This window comes from Phyllobates terribilis, unplaced genomic scaffold (genome assembly GCF_046119375.1).
Source record: "Phyllobates terribilis strain yellow unplaced genomic scaffold, ASM4611937v1 Scaffold_5__5_contigs__length_657084704, whole genome shotgun sequence".
Classification (NCBI taxonomy): Eukaryota; Metazoa; Chordata; class Amphibia; order Anura; family Dendrobatidae; genus Phyllobates; species Phyllobates terribilis.
Window position 1 is genome coordinate 96,504,942 of NW_027362765.1, and position 22,696 is coordinate 96,527,637.

The window sequence follows — 22,696 nt, forward strand, 5'->3', positions numbered from 1 at the left end:
CTGCGCTAGGATAGAAGGAGGACTGTGGAGTGATGACATTATATTATTATAGTACAGAGATTATTACATGGTGTTTGCACTATTACATTGAGATATAGTGTAATGGATTATCATTTGGATGTGTACTTTAGGTGTATATATAGTTTGAGGTGTGTGGTTATTATATGATGTATTTGTGTGTGGTTATTATATTAGGATATCCATAGGTTTGTACTATAATAGTCATGTGGATTGTGTATTATAGTATCTATGTATTAAATTGTGTATTTATTATAGTATGTCTGTACTATGATGCGCACCCATGAAAATGTCATTATGTATATATATATATGTCTATCTCATAGGGCATTTATTATAGCACGTAGCTGTATATAAAAAAAAACAAAACATATATAGATATAATACACATATAATGTGCATACTAGATCACACACACTTCTAAATATATTACACAATGATACATAAAGACATACTAAATATACACAATCCAGAATCATAAAATAATGATCAAACACTACATATGTACATGCATATAATGGTACACACATATAGTTATTTATTACATATAAAGTATAGTGTATGTAATACAGATATATAATATATATATACACACACACACACACACACACACACAATATGAGATCACTACCTATGTCTACACATACAGATATTATCTAACAAAGTACAGTATGTGTACTATGAATGGATATGTATATCGTAGGACAGTGTGACAATGTATTCACTATTATAAATGAGGAAGCATGAGCATAAAATTATATATATATATATATATATATATATATATATATACACATACACACAATAATAAGCAAACATTACTATACCCCACATGTGAATCTATATAGAATTTATGCACACACATACCATATAACATACATTACTATACTACTATGTACATGAATCATAGTACAGCCACACATGTACTATATAACATATATTGCAGTCATCAGAATATAAAAGCTGCACACTATTGAATAAAAATATTGCTATACACACACACACCATACTTTACATGCAACACCCAAACAGTATCAAACTATATATACACTTACATTAAACAAAGAATAATACCCCCCACACTGTTCTATATAAATAAGACTACATACACCGACTATACCATACAGTTCATACATCCTAAAAAAAAACAACTACATACTATACAAAGAAATCACAATATAAAAGCCACACCCTATTTTATATACATATAGTGCACATAAAGAATTCTATAGATCCATATACTTAAAAACATGATAAGTCCCACTATCCTACTATACATACCAAACCAATCACTATTCACATAAATATTGTATTAAGTACAACTTGGATTTAAAAAAAAAAAAAAAAAAGAAAAAAAGAAAATAGTTTCACCCTTTTGTTTTACAAAAGGATTTTCCTCCACCCCTCCTTGGTCTGAAATCTTAATCTATTGTGTTCTTGCTGTTTTCCTTAAAATCCCCTGCTTTGCAATTACTGAGTATTGAAAGATCAGCTCTCCCCCACCCCCACCCCCTTCCTTGCAAGCATATCATGGCTGGGGCTCTCCCAGCAGTCAACCGCTCCTAGAAAAAAAAAAAAAAAAGAAAAATCTGTCTGCTAAAGACAGTATAAAAGGGTTTAATACAATAATAAGAAATACTCTAGAATAGTGGATGAATAATATAAAGATATAGAAAATTCAAGATAGATAGATAGATAGATAGATAGATAGATAGATAGACTCATACAAATAGGTTAGATCCGCAGAGAGTACCTAAATTTGCAGTGACACCAAAAAGTAGACATTCCTGCTTGCTTTCAGATGTGGATTGAGATGGTGCCAGCTTCCCTTCATTTGCAGATTAATTCTTGACTGATGAAGAAACTAGTCCCCTGTAACATTGGTGCGTTTGGATTTTATTTTAGTCTACAGGTCCAAAAGCAGATGGGCAAATAATATTAAACATGAATGTTTTTTTGGGAGAAAAAATAAAAAATTTAAAGATTTATTTCTGTGTAGTGTAAAAGATCCAAATGGAGGTTTTTCCTTCAGACCAGAGTAGATTGAGACACTGCAGCCGTCCACTACCGAATAGAAAAATGACATGGGTGTACCAGAAGCTGTATCCTTAAGAATATCAAAAATCCAGGGTTCTTGCAGAATTCCAACCCTTGACCACAAAGATTTCTCCTTTCCTTTGCAGGACTTTATCAATAACACATCATTGATCCCTCTGAATCCATCCTTTGTGAGGAGTCCGTCGGCAGGAGACTAAAAACAGAAAAACAAAAACCAGTCCTCAAAAAATATCCCTAGCACCCTTAGTCCATGGGTACCATAGGAAATCAACAAAACACATCGGTATCCATTATCGAAAACAATCCTTGTGCCAAAAAGGTAGAAGTATATATATATATTTTTAATTAGAACTCAATTTGCAAAAAAAAATCTCAAAGCAAGACTATACATAAAGAATATACAAATAAAAAACACACCACTATGGAATTTTTTTCTATTTTGGTGGTTGTCATTTGTTTTGCATTGTAGGAGTTAAGTATAGGAATTGCATTGAGATATTTAAACAATTGGGGAGAGGGGGGGGGGGGGCGAGTAGGCTACCTTTGTGAAGGGGAGGGGGAGCAGAACACTATTTAGTTTAATTCAAGCCTAAACTACTCGAGATAAGTTAAAAAAAGCAGAAGGTATATAGTTCATTGAGGTACAGAAATACTAAGTATAAAAAATATATATATATAAAAAATTAAAAAAACACGCCCCCATCCTGCCTTTACCCTAGTGCTATTGTGGCCGTGCCATATATCCAGCTCTGTTTATTCTCAGGGACACACAGAATGGAAACAGGGATTTAAAACAAAAAAAAAATAAAGAGAGAGAAAAAAAGCTATATTCAATTGATTAGGAATAAAAAAAAAAAATAAAGAAACCAAGTAAACAACGGGTTAATGTTTGTGACAACAAAACAAACCTCAACGTTCTAAAATGGAACGTTGGGATTATAAACAAAAACATCAACGCTCCGCGGATGGGGGGCCTGAAGACGGTCACATATGGGGGATTCTGTATATAGAAGCCAGAAATGTATGGATTTGAGCGTCAGCGCTCAATATTTATCCCAATCTGTGCTCGGTTAACCCTTGCTATTCTTTGTAGAGCCACTTAGCGTCATTCTAGGCACATATGAAAAATAGTTTATTTTATTTTTTTCCTTTTTACTATTTGATCTGTACAAAAATCCTTGCCATGCGATCAAATTATATTTATGACCTCCTTATTAATGTTATAATGTAATATATAACGAGACCTTGTACAATATGATCGATTCCAATTTGGATCATAAGATCTTCTATGATTGCTGCAACATTCATGTTTACATTTTATTTAGTATTTTTTATATTTTTTCTATTTTTAATTTGTCTAAATAGGAAATCATTTCTTATCGATGGCAATCTCTGGAGAAATAGTTGGGAGTTTTTATATATATTTTTATTTATTTATTTTAATTTGTCTAAATAGGAAATCATTTCTTATTGATGGCAATCTCTGGAGGTATGGTTGGATTTTTTATTTTATTTTATGTATGTTTTTGTATTTTTTTTTATAGCTTTCTAAATAGGAAATTATTTACTTATAGAAGACAACCTACTTGGAAGTGAAATCCAGACGTTCCAATAGTAAAATCGCGTCCTTCTAGTAGGGAGAGTATTTATGGAAGATCGGATCGATTAGGAATATTTTTGCAGTCATGGTTGTTGTAAAATATATTTTTCAGTACGGATATTTTTAAGAGTCTTGTCCTGTGGTACGATGCGATCGCTGCCATCTGTAGCTCGTGGAAGAATAATAGTTTTTCAGAAACGATCTGATTTTTTTTTAGAATGATAATAAATATGTATTTTTTTATTTTGTAACATAGGTGGTTGTATGAGAAAAGTGCGCTAGTGTCGGTGATCTGGCAGGATGATTGCAGCGATCTGTCGTCTAGGGTGCTGGAAGGAAGGAGTGGGTACTTACTGTGAGTGCAGTGGGTGCAGGGGCAGGCGGCTGGGCGCAATACTCTCCCCGGGCTCTGCATGCAGTGACTGGACTGGGTGCTTCCGGCCTGAGCCTCTCTGCAGCGCCCCCTCCCCTCTCTGAAGCAGCCCCCCTCTCTCGCATACTAATGAGCTGCTGCCAATCTCATTGGCCGATGGAGAAGGAACTCGTGCAGTTCTCCTGGCGTAAACAGGCGGCGCTATTGGATAATGCAGGGAATAGGAGCTGCCAATCAAGCACTTGGGGAGGGAGCTGCCAATCAAAGGTAGAAAAAAGGGGGGGGATCGGAGCTGCCAATCATGGGTCTGGAGGGGGCAGGCCTGACTTGCACCACAAAGGCGCCTAATTCAAGCATGGGGGAGTGTGCAGAGGATGGGGGAAGGGGAGCAGAGGGGAAAGGGTCAGGGGAAGGGGTTATGTGGGGGTGAGGATCAAAAGAGCAGAGGTGGAGGAAAAAAAAGCAGGAAACTTTAATAAGTGCTACTCAAATGGATGAGTGTCACTCAACAGGAGCCAGGCTCACTCAGAAACGGGAACTGGAGGGTTAACCCACCGCACATAACCCTGAGCTGGGAGATCAGAGGGGTCAGCAACCGGGGTCTGATGGAGTGAGGTCAAATGGGTGACATGTATAATCGTTCACCGTGATAATGAATGGGTTAAGAATGGCAGGAGGGATGTAGAATCACAACTCCCAGGAGACCTAGGGCAGTTGAGGAAATCCAGCAACCAGGAGACTTCTAGGAGGGTCAGCTGCGGAATGGGAACTACCTGGAGAGCCATGAAATGGCAGTACTGAGACTTCCAGCAGACAGGTATGCAGTTGTGGAACTAGTACTACAACTCCCATCTGTGGGGAAGATGACTACGACTGGGCTGCAGCAATTCTGGAACCTCGACTTTTAATGAACTACAACAGCCAGGATAAACTGACACTGTAACTTCCAGAACATGTCTGAGAGTTAACTCCTAAGTGACCAGTACAAGGGGTAGTTGGAAATGAACTACAACTTTCAAGAGATGTGAAACTACAAATAACAGAACATTTGTGGAGGTGGGAATCAACTGAGGGACAAGTTTTAGGAATAATGCAAGATGCTCAGTCATTAAGGATCTGCTGGGACTAGTAGTCCTGCAATTATACAGAGTCCATATATCTGTCTGTGGGTAGGTTCAGGGTTATTAGCAGGAAGGGGGGGGGGATTATTAGGATTTTGTTACTCTTCTCCAGTGACAGACTGAGGTGTTTATTGATACATGTCAGTGTGGATTAGGGAATCAGAGCTGCAGATTATAGACCCTGGGGATTTCCAGGCAGGAGGAGAATGCTGGAATATTCAATTATGTCAATGCAAGAGGCAAAACTGGGGGCCCCTCTACACTCTGGGGGCCCCACTACATTATAAAATCTGGAGGCCTAAAAAGACATGGACATTTCTAACCCACAATCACATTTATTAAATAAGGGGCCTTACAGTGGGGGAGGGGCAGATCTCCATTCATTTCCCAAGCAAGTGGTTGGTGGAACTACAACTTTAAGAATGCTAGTTATCAATTTCTAGAATTTCCACGACATGTGGAGAATCTGTTTGTTTTGGGGTTTTTTTTTGTCAGGGCATGCTGGGAGTTGTAGTTTAGCAGATACTGGGGAAAAAAAACTAATACTTATTTAAAATGTCTTTTTATAGAGAATTATCGGTTCTTCAATGCGAAAAAAAACGTTTTAAAGGGTGAATTCCTAGAGAATTTTTTTTTCCCGGTAGGTGAAGAGTTACTGCCCAGTCTGCATTTCCAACCCCCCCCCCCCCCTTCTTCTTTTATCCATCCCCCTTACCCCCGCCCCTTCCAGACGTCTATGATTGGCTGGCCCGGTGCCAGCCAGCCGTCAATCACCGATTGTAAACAAGGCGCTGATTGGCTGTTGGCCAGTCCGCACTGGGCTGCCTGAAAAAAGCAATTACTGGGCCTGGCAGTTTCCAGACTCCCCCAGCAGTTCGATGAAAGGAGATAAGCTGGAGCCGGTTTCAAGGCGCCTCTCCATAGGCAGACCCCCATGGCCCCAGAGCCAAGAAGAGAGCAAAGTGTGAGGGCTTCAAAGGGAAACGATGCATTTACTATTAGAGAAGACTAAAAATAATGCAGGGCAGCACAGGGGGGTTTGTGTGTATCTCTTATGCATAGAAAGCATGGGGAGAGCACTTTACAATGGAGGGTGTAGAATGGGGGGGCTTGCACCCCCTTCCTCAAATTAAGTGTGCATTGGACTACTATGGCATATACAGAAGCCAAAGCAAGGACTATGGATGCTTTTCCCCTTTCCTGCTCCCAGAGAAGAGACCTTAAGGATCATTCAGGAGTCTCCCATTCAGGTATGGGGTGAGGGAGTGGGGGGCTACTGTAGGTAAACATTAGGGGGAGTAACTGAGTGCTTAATTACTTTCCTCTGGTTCCCTCTGGGGTGGGATTGAGAGGTTATAGCTGCATAGTAAAAAGGGATAGAGATTTGCTGGGTGCTATGTAAAAATCCTGGAGACTAGTGCAATATTCTATGTCTAGTGTTACATTGTGTGAATTTTGGCACTCAAGCTTGTGGAGTGAGTACAAACCTTATGTAAGGAGAGCACAAGGGGTTAATCTTGCCAGGGAGAGGGAAGAGGAGGAGGAGGAGGGCTGTATACAAGCCTTGTAAACTGTGTGAAGAAATGATGACTTTTGTAATGATGTAATAAGTGAAAATATACAGATACGTTGTGTCATTTCAATAAAGGATATTAAAAACAAACGAAAAAAAACCCCTTTGCTTTATTTTCTTGTGTAGCCTTGATGGGGAGTGGGGGTACTTACATTTCTGCTGTTCAGATAACATCTGGGAACAAAGGACTAGAAAGTGGCCATGGGAATGTTGGGTTATGTAGCAGCAATAGACAAGTTCTGATACAATGTATTAATGTAATGATTAAACATAGTGTATAGCATGGAGGCTGTATACAACTAGTACCACCCAATCTATATGATCCTTTACTAGGAGATCTAGGCAGGGGTGTAAATACAATGGGTGGAGGGGTTGCAATCGCACCAGGGCCCTGGAGCCTAGGAGGCTCAAAAAGTCAGTTTTGTCTATATAAAAAGAACAATGCTATTAAAGACTTGCAATAATTGGGGGCCCGATTGGAGGTTTTGCATTGGAGCCCACGAGCTTCAAGTTACACAACTGGATATGGGATGTTACATATATAATAGCCAGAATGTGCTTTATATACAGTTGTGGTCGCCAATATTGGCCGCCTTGATATTATAAAAAAGCCATTATCTTCAGAAATAAGTGGCTGAATGACAACTATGCTTCATTGGAATATTTTAATAGCGTGTCCAAATAAGTCACCATACATGCAATAATTTCAAAGGAGAACTAGAGACCCAGTATATGAACATGGTTAGATTCCTCAATATTTGGTAGCACAAACTTTGGTTACAATTTATTTTTACTTTGTAGCCCCCTGTGAGGGTCTTGCACCTGTCCGCTGTTACTTTCTTCCTCTAAGATTCTCTCCAACTCTTGAATGATTCCAGGTTTCTTTTCACAATAGCAGAATTTAAGTCTATATAAAGATTTTGTATTGGCCCAAACTCAGGACTGATTATTGATCAGTGTAAAAATAGTCCATTGTTTTTGCTCTCCTTCCTCCCAATATTAGTGTATTATTTTTTTCTTCTACTGTAAAACCCTTCTTGTGAATTTGGTACTTGGGAGCACATTTTGCTTTTAGATGCTCTGATAATTTTCTGATTTTTATTTCTCCTTTAACATAATTAAGGTACCTCATCCCAAGGGCAGCAATGGAGACCCCCAACATTATGGATCCTCCACAATTTTTCACTGTAGGTATAGTAAACATTTCTTGATAGGCTTAATTTCATTACCTATAAACATAACTCTGGTTGAGCTCTAGTTTGGTTTAATCTGTCCATAGAACATTTTCCCAGAAGGATTGTGGTCTGTCTATGTAATTTTTGGCAGAGTTTATTCACTCTTTTTTCTTTTTATGCCATTTAAGTAGTAGGGTCCTCTTTGGCCTTCGCTCGTAAAGCCTTGTTTTGTCCCTTGTCCCTTGTGCATTGTATGGTACTTGTTGAAACTTACTCCAAATGTCTACAGCTTAGTCTAGTTCTTTGGATTCCTTATGTGGTTCTGCCACAATTAGGACAGCAAGGTGGCTCAGTGGTTAGCACTGTTGCTTTGCAGCGCTGGGGTCCTGGGTTATCCCACCAAGGACAATGTCTGCAAGTAGTTTGTATGTTTTTGAGTGGGTTTCCTCCAGTTTACTCCCATGGCATACTGATAGGGGATTTAGATTGTAAACACCAATGAGAACAGTGATGATAACGTATGTAAAGCGCTGCGGAATATGATGGCGCTATATAAGCATTACATAATACATTTTGACCAACCGTGGTAGGGTTCTCCCATCAATTTTGCTCTTACCACCACATCAGTGAAGGTTCTAGACCGTTCCATTATTGGCAAACTTATTGACAACATTTAGAACGGTTGATGCCGGGATGCCACAGTCTTTGGAGATAGCCTTATATTCATTAGACTGCTTGTGCTAGATGATAATAGCAGCTCTCGTGTCTTTGCCATTGTGAATAAGAAACTGGGAATAAAAGTATCGGAGCCACCTTTTATAGGCTTATTAAGGTCATGTGAGCGCTAACAAAGTGGGGACAGGTTAGTCTAATTTCTAGTTAATCATAGGATAGTCTGATTTAGTCCCTTGTTGCAAACTCTATATTGGGTGCCATTAATCGTACCATGGCCTTTTTTGGCTCTTGCACTTTTTTTTTTGCATCAAATATGTGAATGAATATATATATACAATTTTATGAACACTTTATTTCAGGAGATATAGGTGATATTTTACATGGAACACTTAATATTCAGAGGTGGCAATAATATAGATCAATATAATATTCTGCAGTAAAGGGCCACTTTATTATAGACACCTGCCCTCCACGATTGGAAGTCACCTGTATGGAAATTAGACACGTGACCCTGGAGTGCAGCTTAAAGTGAGCAAGTTCTTCATGGGTCAAACCAGACACCTCATCTACAAAAGGTATCAGAGGAGGATGTGAAGAATAATTTTGATGAACAATCCTCAACAGAACTGCAGTCGAATTTAACGCCAGTGTTCCAGTGTGTCAGTATGGAAGGCCTACAACAGTAGATGATCAGTTCCATTGCTGTTAAGAGTCCAAGAAAAAAAAGCAAAAATTCCAGTGGTCAAGAAAAATGCAAAAGTTGGATTAATTGGTGGTGGAAAATATTGCCTGGTCATATAAATTCAGATTTCAGTGGCACCATGCTGATGAGAGGGTCATTGGTATAAGCAGTGTGAAACAATGAGCCATTCCTGTCAACAGTCTGGGCTTGAGTGGGCAATGTGGGGAATGTTTTCTTGGCAAATCCTGGGTCCTCTGATACCTCTGGATGAAGTTTGAAACAATAGGGCTTAGCTAAGCATTGTGGCTGACTATGGTCACCTCTTCATGGCAGATGTTTACCCTATGGCAGAAGAACAGTGCCCTGTGCCACAAGGGTCATCTAGTCAGGGACTGGTTCCAGGAACACTACAGGGGTTTTCCTTTCTTCCCCAGTCTTTACAGTCCACAGATCTTAATCCTATAGAGCATCTTTGGGACAAGGAAGATGAAGCCGATCAGAGCAATTCTTTACCTTCATCTAATTATCCTGTCCACATGGGCCAATAAAAGGATGATTTCAACACCATTCCAGCTGTTGCGAAACTACAACTCCCAGCATTTCCTGGTAGCCACAGACTGTGCTACTTTCAGGGTATGTTAGTGATGGTAGCTTTGCAACACCTGGAGTGCCACAGGTCACTAGTGGATTCTAAGCCATGACAAATGTACTAAATTATAAAGTGCTGCGGAATATGTTGGCGCTATAGAAATAAAATGATTATTATTAAATTACTGTTGTTCTGAAGGTAAAAAAGGTCCAATGTGGTATTAGGTACTTCAATAAAGTAGCCAGTCAAGTGTATATAATATTGTATAACATCCTGACTCGTCTCTGTCATGGTTTTGTCCTAGAAGACCCAATAAAATAGAATATAATGTTGGATAATATATTTGATTAATTTTTTTTTGAACCTTTGCCTTCTAAATATTTGCATTTTAGTTGTTTGTTTTTTTTTTTACAACAAAACTGCACATAAAAGCAATAAAAGATATTATTTAACTTTAATTCCTAATTTTATTTTATGTCTCCTCCACATCTACTTGTTAATATTCAGCAATGCTGCTTTTAAAACAACTTAATGTTTATATTGTATAATAATAAATAGCTACTCATTCATCGTACATATAATACAACAAGGATCTACACTAAAAAATAAAAAAAGTTCTATAAGGATAAAAAAAATAAATGAATAAAACATTACGAACTATGCACATACATCATGGAAGTGTTAAAAAAAAATTCTAAAGGAGATATTTAAAAACCCTTACTCTGCATAATTTGATTTTGAGCTGAATGTTATTGGGACCCCCATGTAGCTGGTCCTGAGAAAGGTGTATATATAATGATGGGCACCCACAGTGTACGGTTTGGTCTCCTACACTCCTGACACCCCTCCTTGCTGCAACGTGCCCTGGCGGAGAAGAAGTGCCGCTCTGGAGGTATTGACAGCTCGACTTGGACTTGATTTTTATTCTGTAGTGTTTTAACTAAACGTCATAAATCTCAGAGTCCATCTTCTTCTCAACGGGTTAATGTGATTTATCTACAAATACCGCTGACATTTATGAGAATTAAGGCCAAGGCAGTTGCAGTTGAACAACTTTGCTAAAGTTGGGGATTATTAAAGAGAAGAAAATAATCCCCTGCTTGCATGTTCTGTGTAGTTAGGGGGGAGTGGGGTACTCCATACACACACAGCGAATAATTCTTCAACATTGAAATTGCACAATCAGGAAGGAAAAGTCGTGGAATTATGGAAATCACAGGATGGATAGACATGTTACTGATCTACAGATGATGAAAAAATAGACACAACATTTTCAAAACTTCTGATTTATTCAGTCTGGAGTAGGAGCGCCAAGTGCAGAAATCCACACACTTACAGCCTAGGTTGCCATCAATGAGGTTATTCATGGTTGTCTGAGGAAGGTTCTGCAATGCTGAATGCATTTGAGCAAATCATCAAGATCCACTGCTGGCAGCACCTTTGCAATCACTAACCAATGACATTACAGATGTGCTGGATAGGAGACAAGTCCAGCGACACTGCAGGCCATGGTAGCACGTTTAGGCCACACAGGGTGCTCACAGTAGCAAAAGCAACATGTGGCCTGGCTTATTGGGAGAAATGGTCTGACCACTGTTTCCACAGCCAAATCAATGTAACGCCTTCCTGTTAGTGGACCAGAAATGAAGGGGGTCCAGGTATTGTACATGATGCCACCCCACACCAAAATCCCGGGAGTAGGCCTGGTGTGATGTTTCCTCACGAAAGCCTCTTCATGGTATTGCCCACATAGTCTCCAGACCAATATCTGGCGATCAATGCATCCAAGACAAAAATAGTACTCATCACTGTGGAGGATAGACCTCCATTTCAGCCTCCATCTTGCTGTACACCATGATAACCTTTGAGATTGGTGGCGTGAGGTGAATGGACACCTGTAGCTGGAGGTCTGGCTGTAGCCCAATGATGTGCAAATGCCTTCTGATAATTTGTGTAGACACTGTGTGACGCCTGTGGCTTGGAATGTGACGTCCAAGTTCAGTTGCAGAATGGATCGATCTTGGAACCAATAGTACTGACATTTCTCCAAAGCATCTCAGGAGTGAGCAGCCGGTGTGGACTAAATGTCCTACCATGGTCTGGACTAGTCTCCCATTGAGCACATCTGGGATGCCATTGGTCGGCAACTGTTGGGGAGCTGCGAGCAGCGGATCTTGATGATTTGCCCAAGTGCATTCAGTGCAGCAGAACATTCCTCAGACGACCATTAATAACCTCACTGATAGCTGCTGAGGCTGTAAGTGCGGGGGTTTCTGCCTGTGGCGCTCATACTCCAAACTGAATAAATCTAAGGCTATGTTCAGACGTTGTGTTTTTGCTCCGTTTTTTTTTTTTTTCTGCAGGCAAAACCTGCTCTCTTGGCAGAGAAGCAGCTTAAAAAATATTTTTTTTCCGAGTTTTTCATGCTCATACAGTTTAGTGCTTGTTGTTCGAGTTTTCTGCACCAAAACCTGATACCTGCGTTTTTTCACTTACTCATTGCTTTCTACGGATGAAAAAACGCTGCAATAACGTTGAAAGGTGACAAGCTGCAGCTTTCAAAAAAGCAGCAGTTTTCCAATTCAGTCGGGAAAAAAACAAAACAATGTGTGTGCATGAGATTTCTGAAATCTCACAGCTTTTGCTGGTAATTTAATTTGCTTAAACGCAGTAAAAACGCAATGTGTGAACATAACCTTAGGGGTTTGAAAAATTTGTTTCAATTTTTCCATGATTTGCAGGTCAGTAATCTGTCTCCATCCTGTGACCTCCATCATTCCACCACTTTTCCTTTATGTGGCAGAAAATATAACACATATCCCATGAATGGCTCATATATAGTATGGGAAAGATGTAGGTTTATATATTACAAACACACACACCACATTTTATGTCCTGAGTGTGATGTTAATAAGGATGTAGGCAATTCCATGTACTTGTAAGGTTTGTATATACGGATAATATTTGTAATGGCCAGATACACATATTATGAGATAAATAATTATGAGAAATATCTGTGTATAGATTAAGTAGATATTAGATGGACCATTAAAATAAAACATATTTCCTCTGGCATGCCAGCAAGCATGGAAGAACAGTCCAGTCTTCGGGGGTACCACAGTATTGACCCTTCTAGAGGAGGGGCGTATTAGAGCAATGTGTTGTGTGAACATACAGCTATAATTGCACCCAATGCAATAGTCTCCTGGGACCCAGGAGCACCAGGAATGACTGCAGGGTACAATGTCCATGGTCCTACTGGAAGAAAGATCCTTTAACCCCATGCATCAATGGCTCCTTTGTTAACTATTTACCCTTGAGATGGATGGATGAGAGTTTGGGGAGTTCTGCTGCAAAAAAAAAAAACATCCGCCTGTTTGTGCATCAGTAATGACATATATCATATTTTCCATACTGCATGGAGAGAACCTCCCTTCCAAGCCATTGTGCCCCCGAGTCCAAGCTGCTTCCTGACAGTGCACTTCTCTGGGGGGCTGGACACAGGGCTATCAGCCTGGCATCCAGTCCATTGTGCTGACTGCACTGTATATAATGGTCAGGAATCCACCACAGGCCTGTGATACTTCCCTTCCACTCACACAACAGATAATGCAGCTTTGGGTAAATATTTATTCTCCTCGGCTGAGCAGGCAGCCCCCCACCCACAATCTGGAGGCATCCCACCCTTATATTAACCCTGAATGGCCAGGATCCTGCCATGATAGACAGATAAGTAATAGATACTGTAGCATGACATTATCTATTTCCCATATCTGTCTAGTGTAATGCTACAATTACAATGGTTTCTCAATCATTTATTCTGCCTTCTTATAAACTTGACTTTAATCTTCTATGCTAAAAGATGAGAAACACTTTCCAGGGTGACACTTCCTGCAGAAAGGGTGTGTACAACCTCAAAAGCCAAATTTCACAGGTAGCTAATCTATGAGTATAGCCACAATCCTATGGTCCACTGATGACATGTAAGTCTGATAGATAGATAGATAGATAGATAGATAGATAGATAGATAGATAGATAGATAGATAGATAGATAGATAGATAGATAGATGGCAGTATGATGTCGATGTTATCTACCTATCTTGGAAAAAAATCTTATAAACCTGTAAATGTCACTATAGTTTATAATCTATCTGCTATCAAGATAGGTAGATAGCATCAACACTATACTGCCATCTCATTATATTATATATATATATATATATATATATATATATATATATACACACACACATACACACACACACACACACACATCTATACTGCCAAATGCTGTTAGATCTATAGACATGAAGACGCATGAAACTTTGGCACTATATTGCCATATGCGCTCTCTCAATTATCCGTCCATCCTTCTAGAATGCCACCACTGCAGCCATCCACAATACAGGGTCCGCTTCACATCTGTATGTCATCTTCTCAGTTTATTTTATTATGGAACATTCTGGGGGACACATGTAAACGTTGTTTTTAGGATGCGATGTGTAAACGATGTCTTAAATAAATGGACAAGAAAAAACAAGGTGTACCTGGATAGTTGTGGGCTGTTACATGACTCTCCAGTTAGTGAGTGCGATTAGGGAAAAACCTGACAGCGAACACAAAAATGAACATTATCTGTTTAACCCATGTGTGTCCAACTGAGGAGGAGGAATTGGTGTACAAAATGGTAAGATAATACATTACATGAAAGTGTTCAGAGGTGTGTAGTGATAGATACATAGATAGATATGAAAAATATGTATCCCTCTTTTTATTCCAAACATAGATACACATATATGAAAAATAGAGAGCTCTCTATCTAACTCACTATATATGAAGTAGATAGAATGAGATAGAGATAGATAAATGAGGCCAAAGCCAAATAGATGTTGAATAGATCAAACGTGACATAAATTCTCAAAACATGGAAAGGTCTCCATCCGCTTACAGAGACCCCAGGGATGCCCTGCTCCAGACCTGGGGTGTGATTTGGCATTACATGGAAGCACTTGGGGGTAGTGGGGGGCGACAACAATGCAGTCCTGACAGTAAGTGTATTAGGGATTTTGTGTCAGGATTTGAGGTTTTCTCCCTGGAGAGGGGCTGAGTATTATAATGGGGGTAGGGTACAAGAATATTGGTGTTCTTTGAAGCACAGACACTAGCACTTCTCCACTTTAACTCTTTATCAGTACCTGTCTCAGACACCAGCACTACAGGAGATCTGCAGTCGGTCTCCATAGATGAGTAGACTTGTGTGTGGTCACCCTGTCGCCTGAAACCCATGAGGAGTCACTATGAGCTGAGTACAGGACTCACCATTACCTGGCTGAATTATATCTATCAATATCTTTCACATATCTGATATCGATCGTCTAGCTCTTTTATATTTATATATGTCCTCTATTATGTTATCTATCTCATATTGATCTATGTATCTATATAGATCTATCTATATGGTTCATATTTTTTTTCACATCTTTTCATCATTCCATAAATATTTCTACGTAAAGATTATTTCATACAAGTTTGGTCCAAACTCCCTCATATGTTCATCAGTTTCTTTATCTGTCTACACCATTTGGGGTCCCGAATGCAAGATATAGATTGTATATATACATATACATACACACACACACACATGTGGTGTTACATAGGTGCTTGCATTAATAATGTATTAATGGCAGGACCTACTAAAAAAAAAAACAAAAAAAAAAAAACAAGTTCCATTTAAGTCACTGTGTAGAAAAATACTCATCAGATAATGCTGGCTCTGCGATGCTTGTGACATCAGAATTTATTTTTTTATTTCAAATTATTTAATACATATCTCAGAATTTGGGCCCACAGTACAGTAGAGGCGCACAGAAGAATTTCATATAGACAATATTGGGACTGACGTTTCCTTTTCCGTCTAATACAATATAATTTTGGTGTGTAGTAAAATTAGATTAATTGTAGATATAGAAATGGGCATTATAAATAAGGGGACATCATTGCAATAGTAGCATATCAAATTGTAGATAGATTGTGATGATGAAATGTATTTTTCCCCTTTTGAATGTCTCTGTTCTGCCTCTATACACACTTATCTAATCTAGCTATTTTATATCTATTCGATGCCAATTATTAATGTAGCTACAATGGTTACATTTTTTAATAGATAAATTCCAAGAATAGAAGCCGATGATATCACAGAATGATACATTATTTATAGCATAATATTTTGATATATCAAATTTTGCCACATATACCACCAGTGTATAGATATGTAGATCTGTGTATGGATGGATCTCTGCTCATTTATAGGGCGTCTGTAGGATTCCTGCCAATAAGTCACGTAAAATTAGCACAACTACCAAAAATGAATACAGCTTTATAATATATATATATATATATATATATATATATATATATATACACACACACACACATACATACAGTATGTGCACACACACCAGTATATATATCAGAATTCCTATAATTAGGAATGTTTCCATGTATTGTTCTATAGATATCCTCATTTATAGCATATGTCTTGATTTTAAATTTATATATCTCATATCCATCTTTTCTCTATCGATCTACTTATTTCATGCCATCTATCCACTATCTATATGTTCAATATTTCTCATATCCGTTTATCTATCTGACGTGTGTGTATATATATATCAGTTTCTTTTAAATATCTCTCATACCAGTATGTGCTTTAACTATTTACCTACCTATGTATATCTATATCCATGTGATATTTAATCAGTTTATTTCAAAAAAATGATATACACACACACTTTTTTATTTATTTTAAATGTCTCTCCTCTTTTGTTCTATTTCAGTCTATGTGATATTTATCAGTCTATTTTAAATATCATTCGTTCTATGTATCTATTTTAATCATTTATGATCTATCTATCTACTTAGGAAAATATACTGTATTGTCTCATTGGAAGAAATATCTGAGGATCTGATCATCCCAACTTCTCCAGCAGAGAATTAGTAAATTCCCCTGAGCTATTCATTTGCTGTCCTATTTATTTCCCCTTATGACACCTTTCTCCTAACAACTGCTCTTCAAACGTTGGTGCCCACCAGGGTCTGATCCCCTGTCCTCTGGTTGTAGGGGCAGCACCCAAAGAGCCCCCCCAAAACCACTGCCTGCACACAAATCCTGAAATCACAGGGGAGAGAGGAAAACACAAAAGCTGAATCAGCTCTTTAATCAGGGAAGTGTCAAGAGGACTTTTATTATACCCCTTCCCCTCCCCCATTGCCCAATTTCCTCCTCTAAAAGCAATTGGTAAAATGTGCTCAGTGGACACCGGGCAGCAGTGACACCTCGGATTGTCCTCATCCATTCAGTGCAATCACAGATGTGTGTAGTGTTAATGACCCCAATCAGATCCGGGTACAGCCCCAAACAATATGGACTCAATGACCGACTTCCCCAATAAATACCCCCAATGTTCCAGGGTATGGGCGCCTGATTATTCCTCTTCTCTTTCTGACACCCATCCCTGATTAATATTGCAGAGGTAGGTACTCCCATCTGTGTGAATTCTAGATCTGTAGGGTCATTGGGGCACCACGCAACCCTATGGGAGCCCTTTTAGGGCATGACAATATGGCCGATCACCATCCCAATCTGTGAGCCTGTCACTTTAAATATTACACATTGATCCTTAGATCGTAGCAGATTTTATAGTGTGCAGCATTAATTTATAGCTATCAGATTACTGAATTAATGTAATCCAGGGGTTGGGGGGGGGGGGGTCTCCCACTTCGTACGACCACCAGCCAGCTATGCCCTGGACCATCCACATAGTGCAAAAGCGCCTATAGGAAATCAGAGGCATCGCCTGCTTGTTCTAGATAATAATGTCTCCTCTGCTGTCAGGCCAGACAGGTTTACATTGGAAATGAGACTGGGAATAAGACAATAAATAGATTTCTGACAGAAAAGGAAGAATCTACTAGAAGTAAAGTACCAGGAGTTTGATTTTACAGAGGTTGCAAATATACACTGTGCTGATGTAGGAATATATATCCTTATGTACAGCTGATCGAAAGCCTGGATGGAAAAGATATATAGATACAAAGAGATATGCACAGAAATAGAAAAGGAAAATCTCTAAACATCAGGAAATTTCCATATAATATAGACAAACAAAAAAAAAGAGAATTGTGTGTATATTGTGCGTACATATATATATATATAGAATCATTGTGTGCGTGTATATGTGATATATATATATCAATAGTATCTATAATTGTAAAAATATGATGAATAACAAAAATAAAATGATTATGTTTTTTATCTTTTTGCCCTTCTCAACATATGAACATATATATATATATTATTTATTTTTAACTTAATGGCTAGATAGACACATACATAGATGGGAAGGTGTATCTATTTAATACACAAATATACATGTGGAATAATTGATAGATAGAATTACTATACTACTGGTATCTCAATGTGAAGTTGTTGAATTTAATTTTTTTCCTTTTTTGATGTAGATGTAAATGTAGTTACAATTGTGGCATTGATAGATTATACTGAATATAAGAGATAGATAGATAGATAGATAGATAGATAGATAGATAGATAGATAGATAGATAGAGGCTGTACATTGCACCTCCAGGTCTCCCCCATGTGCTGGGCCCCCTTGCAGGGATGCGAGCCCCCTCCTCTCTTTAGCACAGTTTACTTAATTCCTTGTTAAATGTAGATCCTAATTTGTGCCTAAATACAGGCAGTGTGTTCACACACGTCTCTTCGCTGGGTTGTGTGAGGTGATCACAATGGAGACCCCATCTGTTTTTCATTATACTTTCCTTTCATTTAGCTTGTGCTGCTAATATGGAAATTATTAATAATACAGTTATAATGGCCAATAACAATAATCAGCGCATTCAGCAGGTAATTGAGAAGTCAGGGTGCCTGGCAGGGATGATGGGGTGCAGCAGTGACCTGAGAGAGGGACAGTGGACGAAGCACAGCTCCATAATCCCCAACATATGGGAATCTATACCCCTCCATATGTATTGTATTACTATAATACTAATATATATATATATATATATATATATATATATATATATATATATATATATATATATATATATATATATATATATATATATATATATATATATATATATATTTTATGAAGATTTGGGACTTGTGTTGCATGAAGCGAGGTGTTGCATGTCACAGGAGCATGTTGTGATACACAGGTAATTAGTGATGTGAGGCAGCAGACTGCACAGGCTGCCTCCTCTCAACACACCCAGATATAGCCAGCCTCTGACTGATCAGTGCAGGCTGCTTGTACCAGCCGTGTACATCACAGAGGAAGAACAAGACCACAGGATGGATATATCTATATATCTAGAGAGAAAAGCTGCATTTTAATGTAGCTGCAATGGTGGAAAGAAAGATCAGACAGAGATCAGCACAGACTGCCCCATCTATGGATCATCACATGTAAATAGTCTGAATCATAGGTCTCACATTCTGAATTTCCTATATGTAAGTGTATTATATGTCCAAGAAACATCTAAAATAATATATATGATAATAAGAAAGATGGATAGATATGAAGTAGCTAGATATATATTCCATCAATATGGCATATATGTAGATGGATATATATATATATATATATATATATATATATATAAGCACACACCTTTACATATCTGGCTGCCTCACATCTATCCATCCGTCTCAGTATCAATCTACTCGTATACATCCACCTTATTTAATTTTCATGTAGCATCCGATCCACATATATTACTGTATCAATACTGCAAAATATATACATACACACACCTATGTATCTAGCTACTTGATATCTATCCATATCTCTTATTTTACATCGATCCATATATACACCTACTAATATATATATATATATATATATATATATATATACATACACATACACACATATATACACACGTATCTGGCCACATCTGTGTATCTGATATATGTATCCGAGATAGATAGATAGATAGATGCACAGATGTATATGGATCGATGGATATGAAGTAGCTAGATATGTAGGTGTGTGTGTGTGTGTGTGTGTGTGTGTGTGTGTGTGTGTGTGTGTGTGTATTTATGCATTTATATTGTGCAGTGTGCTGGAGAGGCTAGAAAAAGGCAATATAAAACCATGATTATGTATGATAGGCCATCAATAGATACGAAGTAACCAGTTACATAGAATTATATGATTGTGTATTATATATATATATATATATATATATATATATATATATATATATATATATATATATATATATATTACACACACACCCCTCTATTGTATTTTTTTACATTTACAATGACCCCCCAGAAATGTAAACCCTGACCTCGGATATAAGGTGTACCATACACGGATCCCCCTTCTTGCAACAATTAACGTTATGTTTAAGCTTGCGAATTAACCCCTTGCTGCCAGGTCCTATAATCAGCCTGACCCTCGAACCCTACCCATCACAGAGCCATGACAGGGAGCCTATTGTCCCCATCCAGAGGTCCAGATAAGATCAGTGCATGGGCACTGGGGGGAGGGGAGGCTGCATGTGCCTGTCCAGAGAGAGGGAGAGGGTTTATTACAGCCCAGTCTTGTTAGTTATTAATTATCAATGCAAACATGGACTTTGGGCAGATCAATGCTATTGAGTGCAGCTGATGTTTGGAGTCATGGACAGCCTAGTGATGGATGAGCAGCCCAGATGTGTTTGGATGGTGGAAATTCTCCTGGTGGAACCGTATAGACTGCAGTCTCCCAGGGAGAGGAGGAGGATGGCGCTGCCCTGCTCTGCTGCGTCCTGGCGCACCCTTATCTCCAGCTTCCAGGGACCCCCAGACCCCTCTAATCTATCCCTCCACTTAAGTGCGCAGGGAATACACACTCTCAGCTTTTCCCAAAAAGCTATTGAAAATTGCTCTAAAACAACACTTACATAAATTATTCAGTCCTAAAAATATCACATTAGAAATCCTCCTATCAGCACTTAGAAAATCTGCCCACAAATGCGCCTTTTTGCGCATTTTACATTATAACCTCATAAGGGGGAAGGATTCTCTTTCACGACTACAATAAGATCAACTCTATGTTTATTCCCTAATTTTCGGAGCGATTCACAAGGTGCATTCCGACTACAATGAATAGGAGACATTATTTTGGGGTTATTGCTGAAAGTCGCAAAAATGTGGCCCTGTGAAATAACTTTCATATCATATTGGCATTCACCCTCTCTCTGATCTGGTTAACTTAAAAAAATGTGGTTTTTACTGTCCCTTTTTGTGGCATCAACACAGAAAAGCCCTTTCCAGATTTAGAAAAAAATATATATATAAGTCTTTTTATCTGGTCCTTTGATTGAAAGTTTGTTTCCAAATCTAGATCTACAATTACAAACCAAAGTAAAAAATGAAAAGATTCGAGGAGGAAACAAAGAGTCCTTTGTAGACTCCCCACAGACAGGAACACAGGGCTCACCCGGATCACCCACACCCTGTATCCAGATCCTTGCTTTAACGCCCTTTTAAAAAACAATTCTAAAACCTCTAGTCACATCCTACAGACACATAGGAACAGAAAGAAATTAATTTTAAGTTGTTTTTAACTTGCCCTTTAAATTCTATTTTTTGCATTTCTATCAATAATGAAAATAGGTTTAAATAAAAAATTCGGGAAAAAAAAAATCTGGGACAGTCACCAGAGATGTATAAATCATAGAAAGCACAGGTTGCATCATTACAGAAAAACTAAGACAAAATAACAAAAATATATCAGCACTAATATTTTTTTTCCTGCCTAATAAAAAGGCATTAAAAACATACATACACCAACAAATGCATTTCTAAAATAATAGATTTTTTTCAATAATTTTTAAGAAATTATACCAAAAACGACATTAAAATGGGTAATGAAGAGGAACCAAATATTAAAAAAAGAGTAAAATAGCAATTTTTGTATTTATTTTTTTAGTTTATGTTTTATGCTTTTTGCTAATGGCGTAAGAGAAGTGATCATTACTCTAAATAACCTTTGAGGTTTGGATAAATTTTTATATCTTTGTACACTAAAAAATAGAGAATGAATGCATAATTCTCAGGGAAATAAACAAAAGTTATTAAAAAGGACAATTAAGCAAATTTAAGCGGAAAACTCGGTGACTTTAAATAGTAAAAATGGCTAATATGGTGTTATTTTACTATGCTTATCTATAATAGGCCATCGATGAAAATAAAATAATAAACGAAATTTTATATTCTAGATTTATTTATTTATTTTTAAATACCTTTGTCTCCTATGATAAAAAGAAAGGAAACATTATTTCTTATGTGGAAACATTCTTCTCTAATTAAAAAAATAAAATAATCGTGTTGCATTGCGATAAAATATAATATATTCTATTTTAAATTTATAAAAAATATAAAACATTGTACAAAAAAAATGCAAAAATGGAAACTAAAATTACTTAATATTGTAAAAAAGAAAAAAAAAATAGAAAGCAATATTGTAAAAAAAATCCAAATAGAAAGTATTTCATATTATAAAAATAAGGAACTAAAAGTATTTATTACAATTTTATGGAAATGTTTATTAGGTTAAAACTCTATTACAAAACCAGATCTCTAGGTGTCTGTGTGAATTCAGCACAAATTCTTACTTTTCGGAGCCAAATAGTTAAATAATTGATCCCAAAATCTATAAAATGTCCTCGTTTCTATTAATACGAGGTGAACTAACCCTGCTTCTAAAATTATTAAAAAAATAACAAAAGGATTAAAACAATACAAAATTAAA

The 22,696-nt window shown here is 37.6% G+C and overlaps 1 protein-coding gene across 6 annotated transcripts in view; it reads right to left on the bottom strand.

The window, feature by feature from the left end:
- The window catches only part of BAHCC1 (BAH domain and coiled-coil containing 1), a 132,497-nt gene that overhangs the window by 109,055 nt on the left and 746 nt on the right, over window positions 1–22,696 (bottom strand). For 4 of the 6 annotated variants that reach the window (XM_073682573.1, XM_073682570.1, XM_073682567.1 and 1 more), the window contains exons 1-2: window positions 4,031–4,170; window positions 1,772–2,269 (exon numbers count right to left, since the gene is read on the bottom strand). The exons of 1 other annotated variant lie outside the window; for it this stretch is intronic. The gene's annotated coding sequence lies outside the window, so the exon portion shown is untranslated. Of the gene's footprint in view, window positions 1–1,771; window positions 2,270–4,030; window positions 4,171–22,696 lie in introns of those variants that run through there. One more of the 6 variants, XM_073682568.1, reaches the window with a different exon arrangement.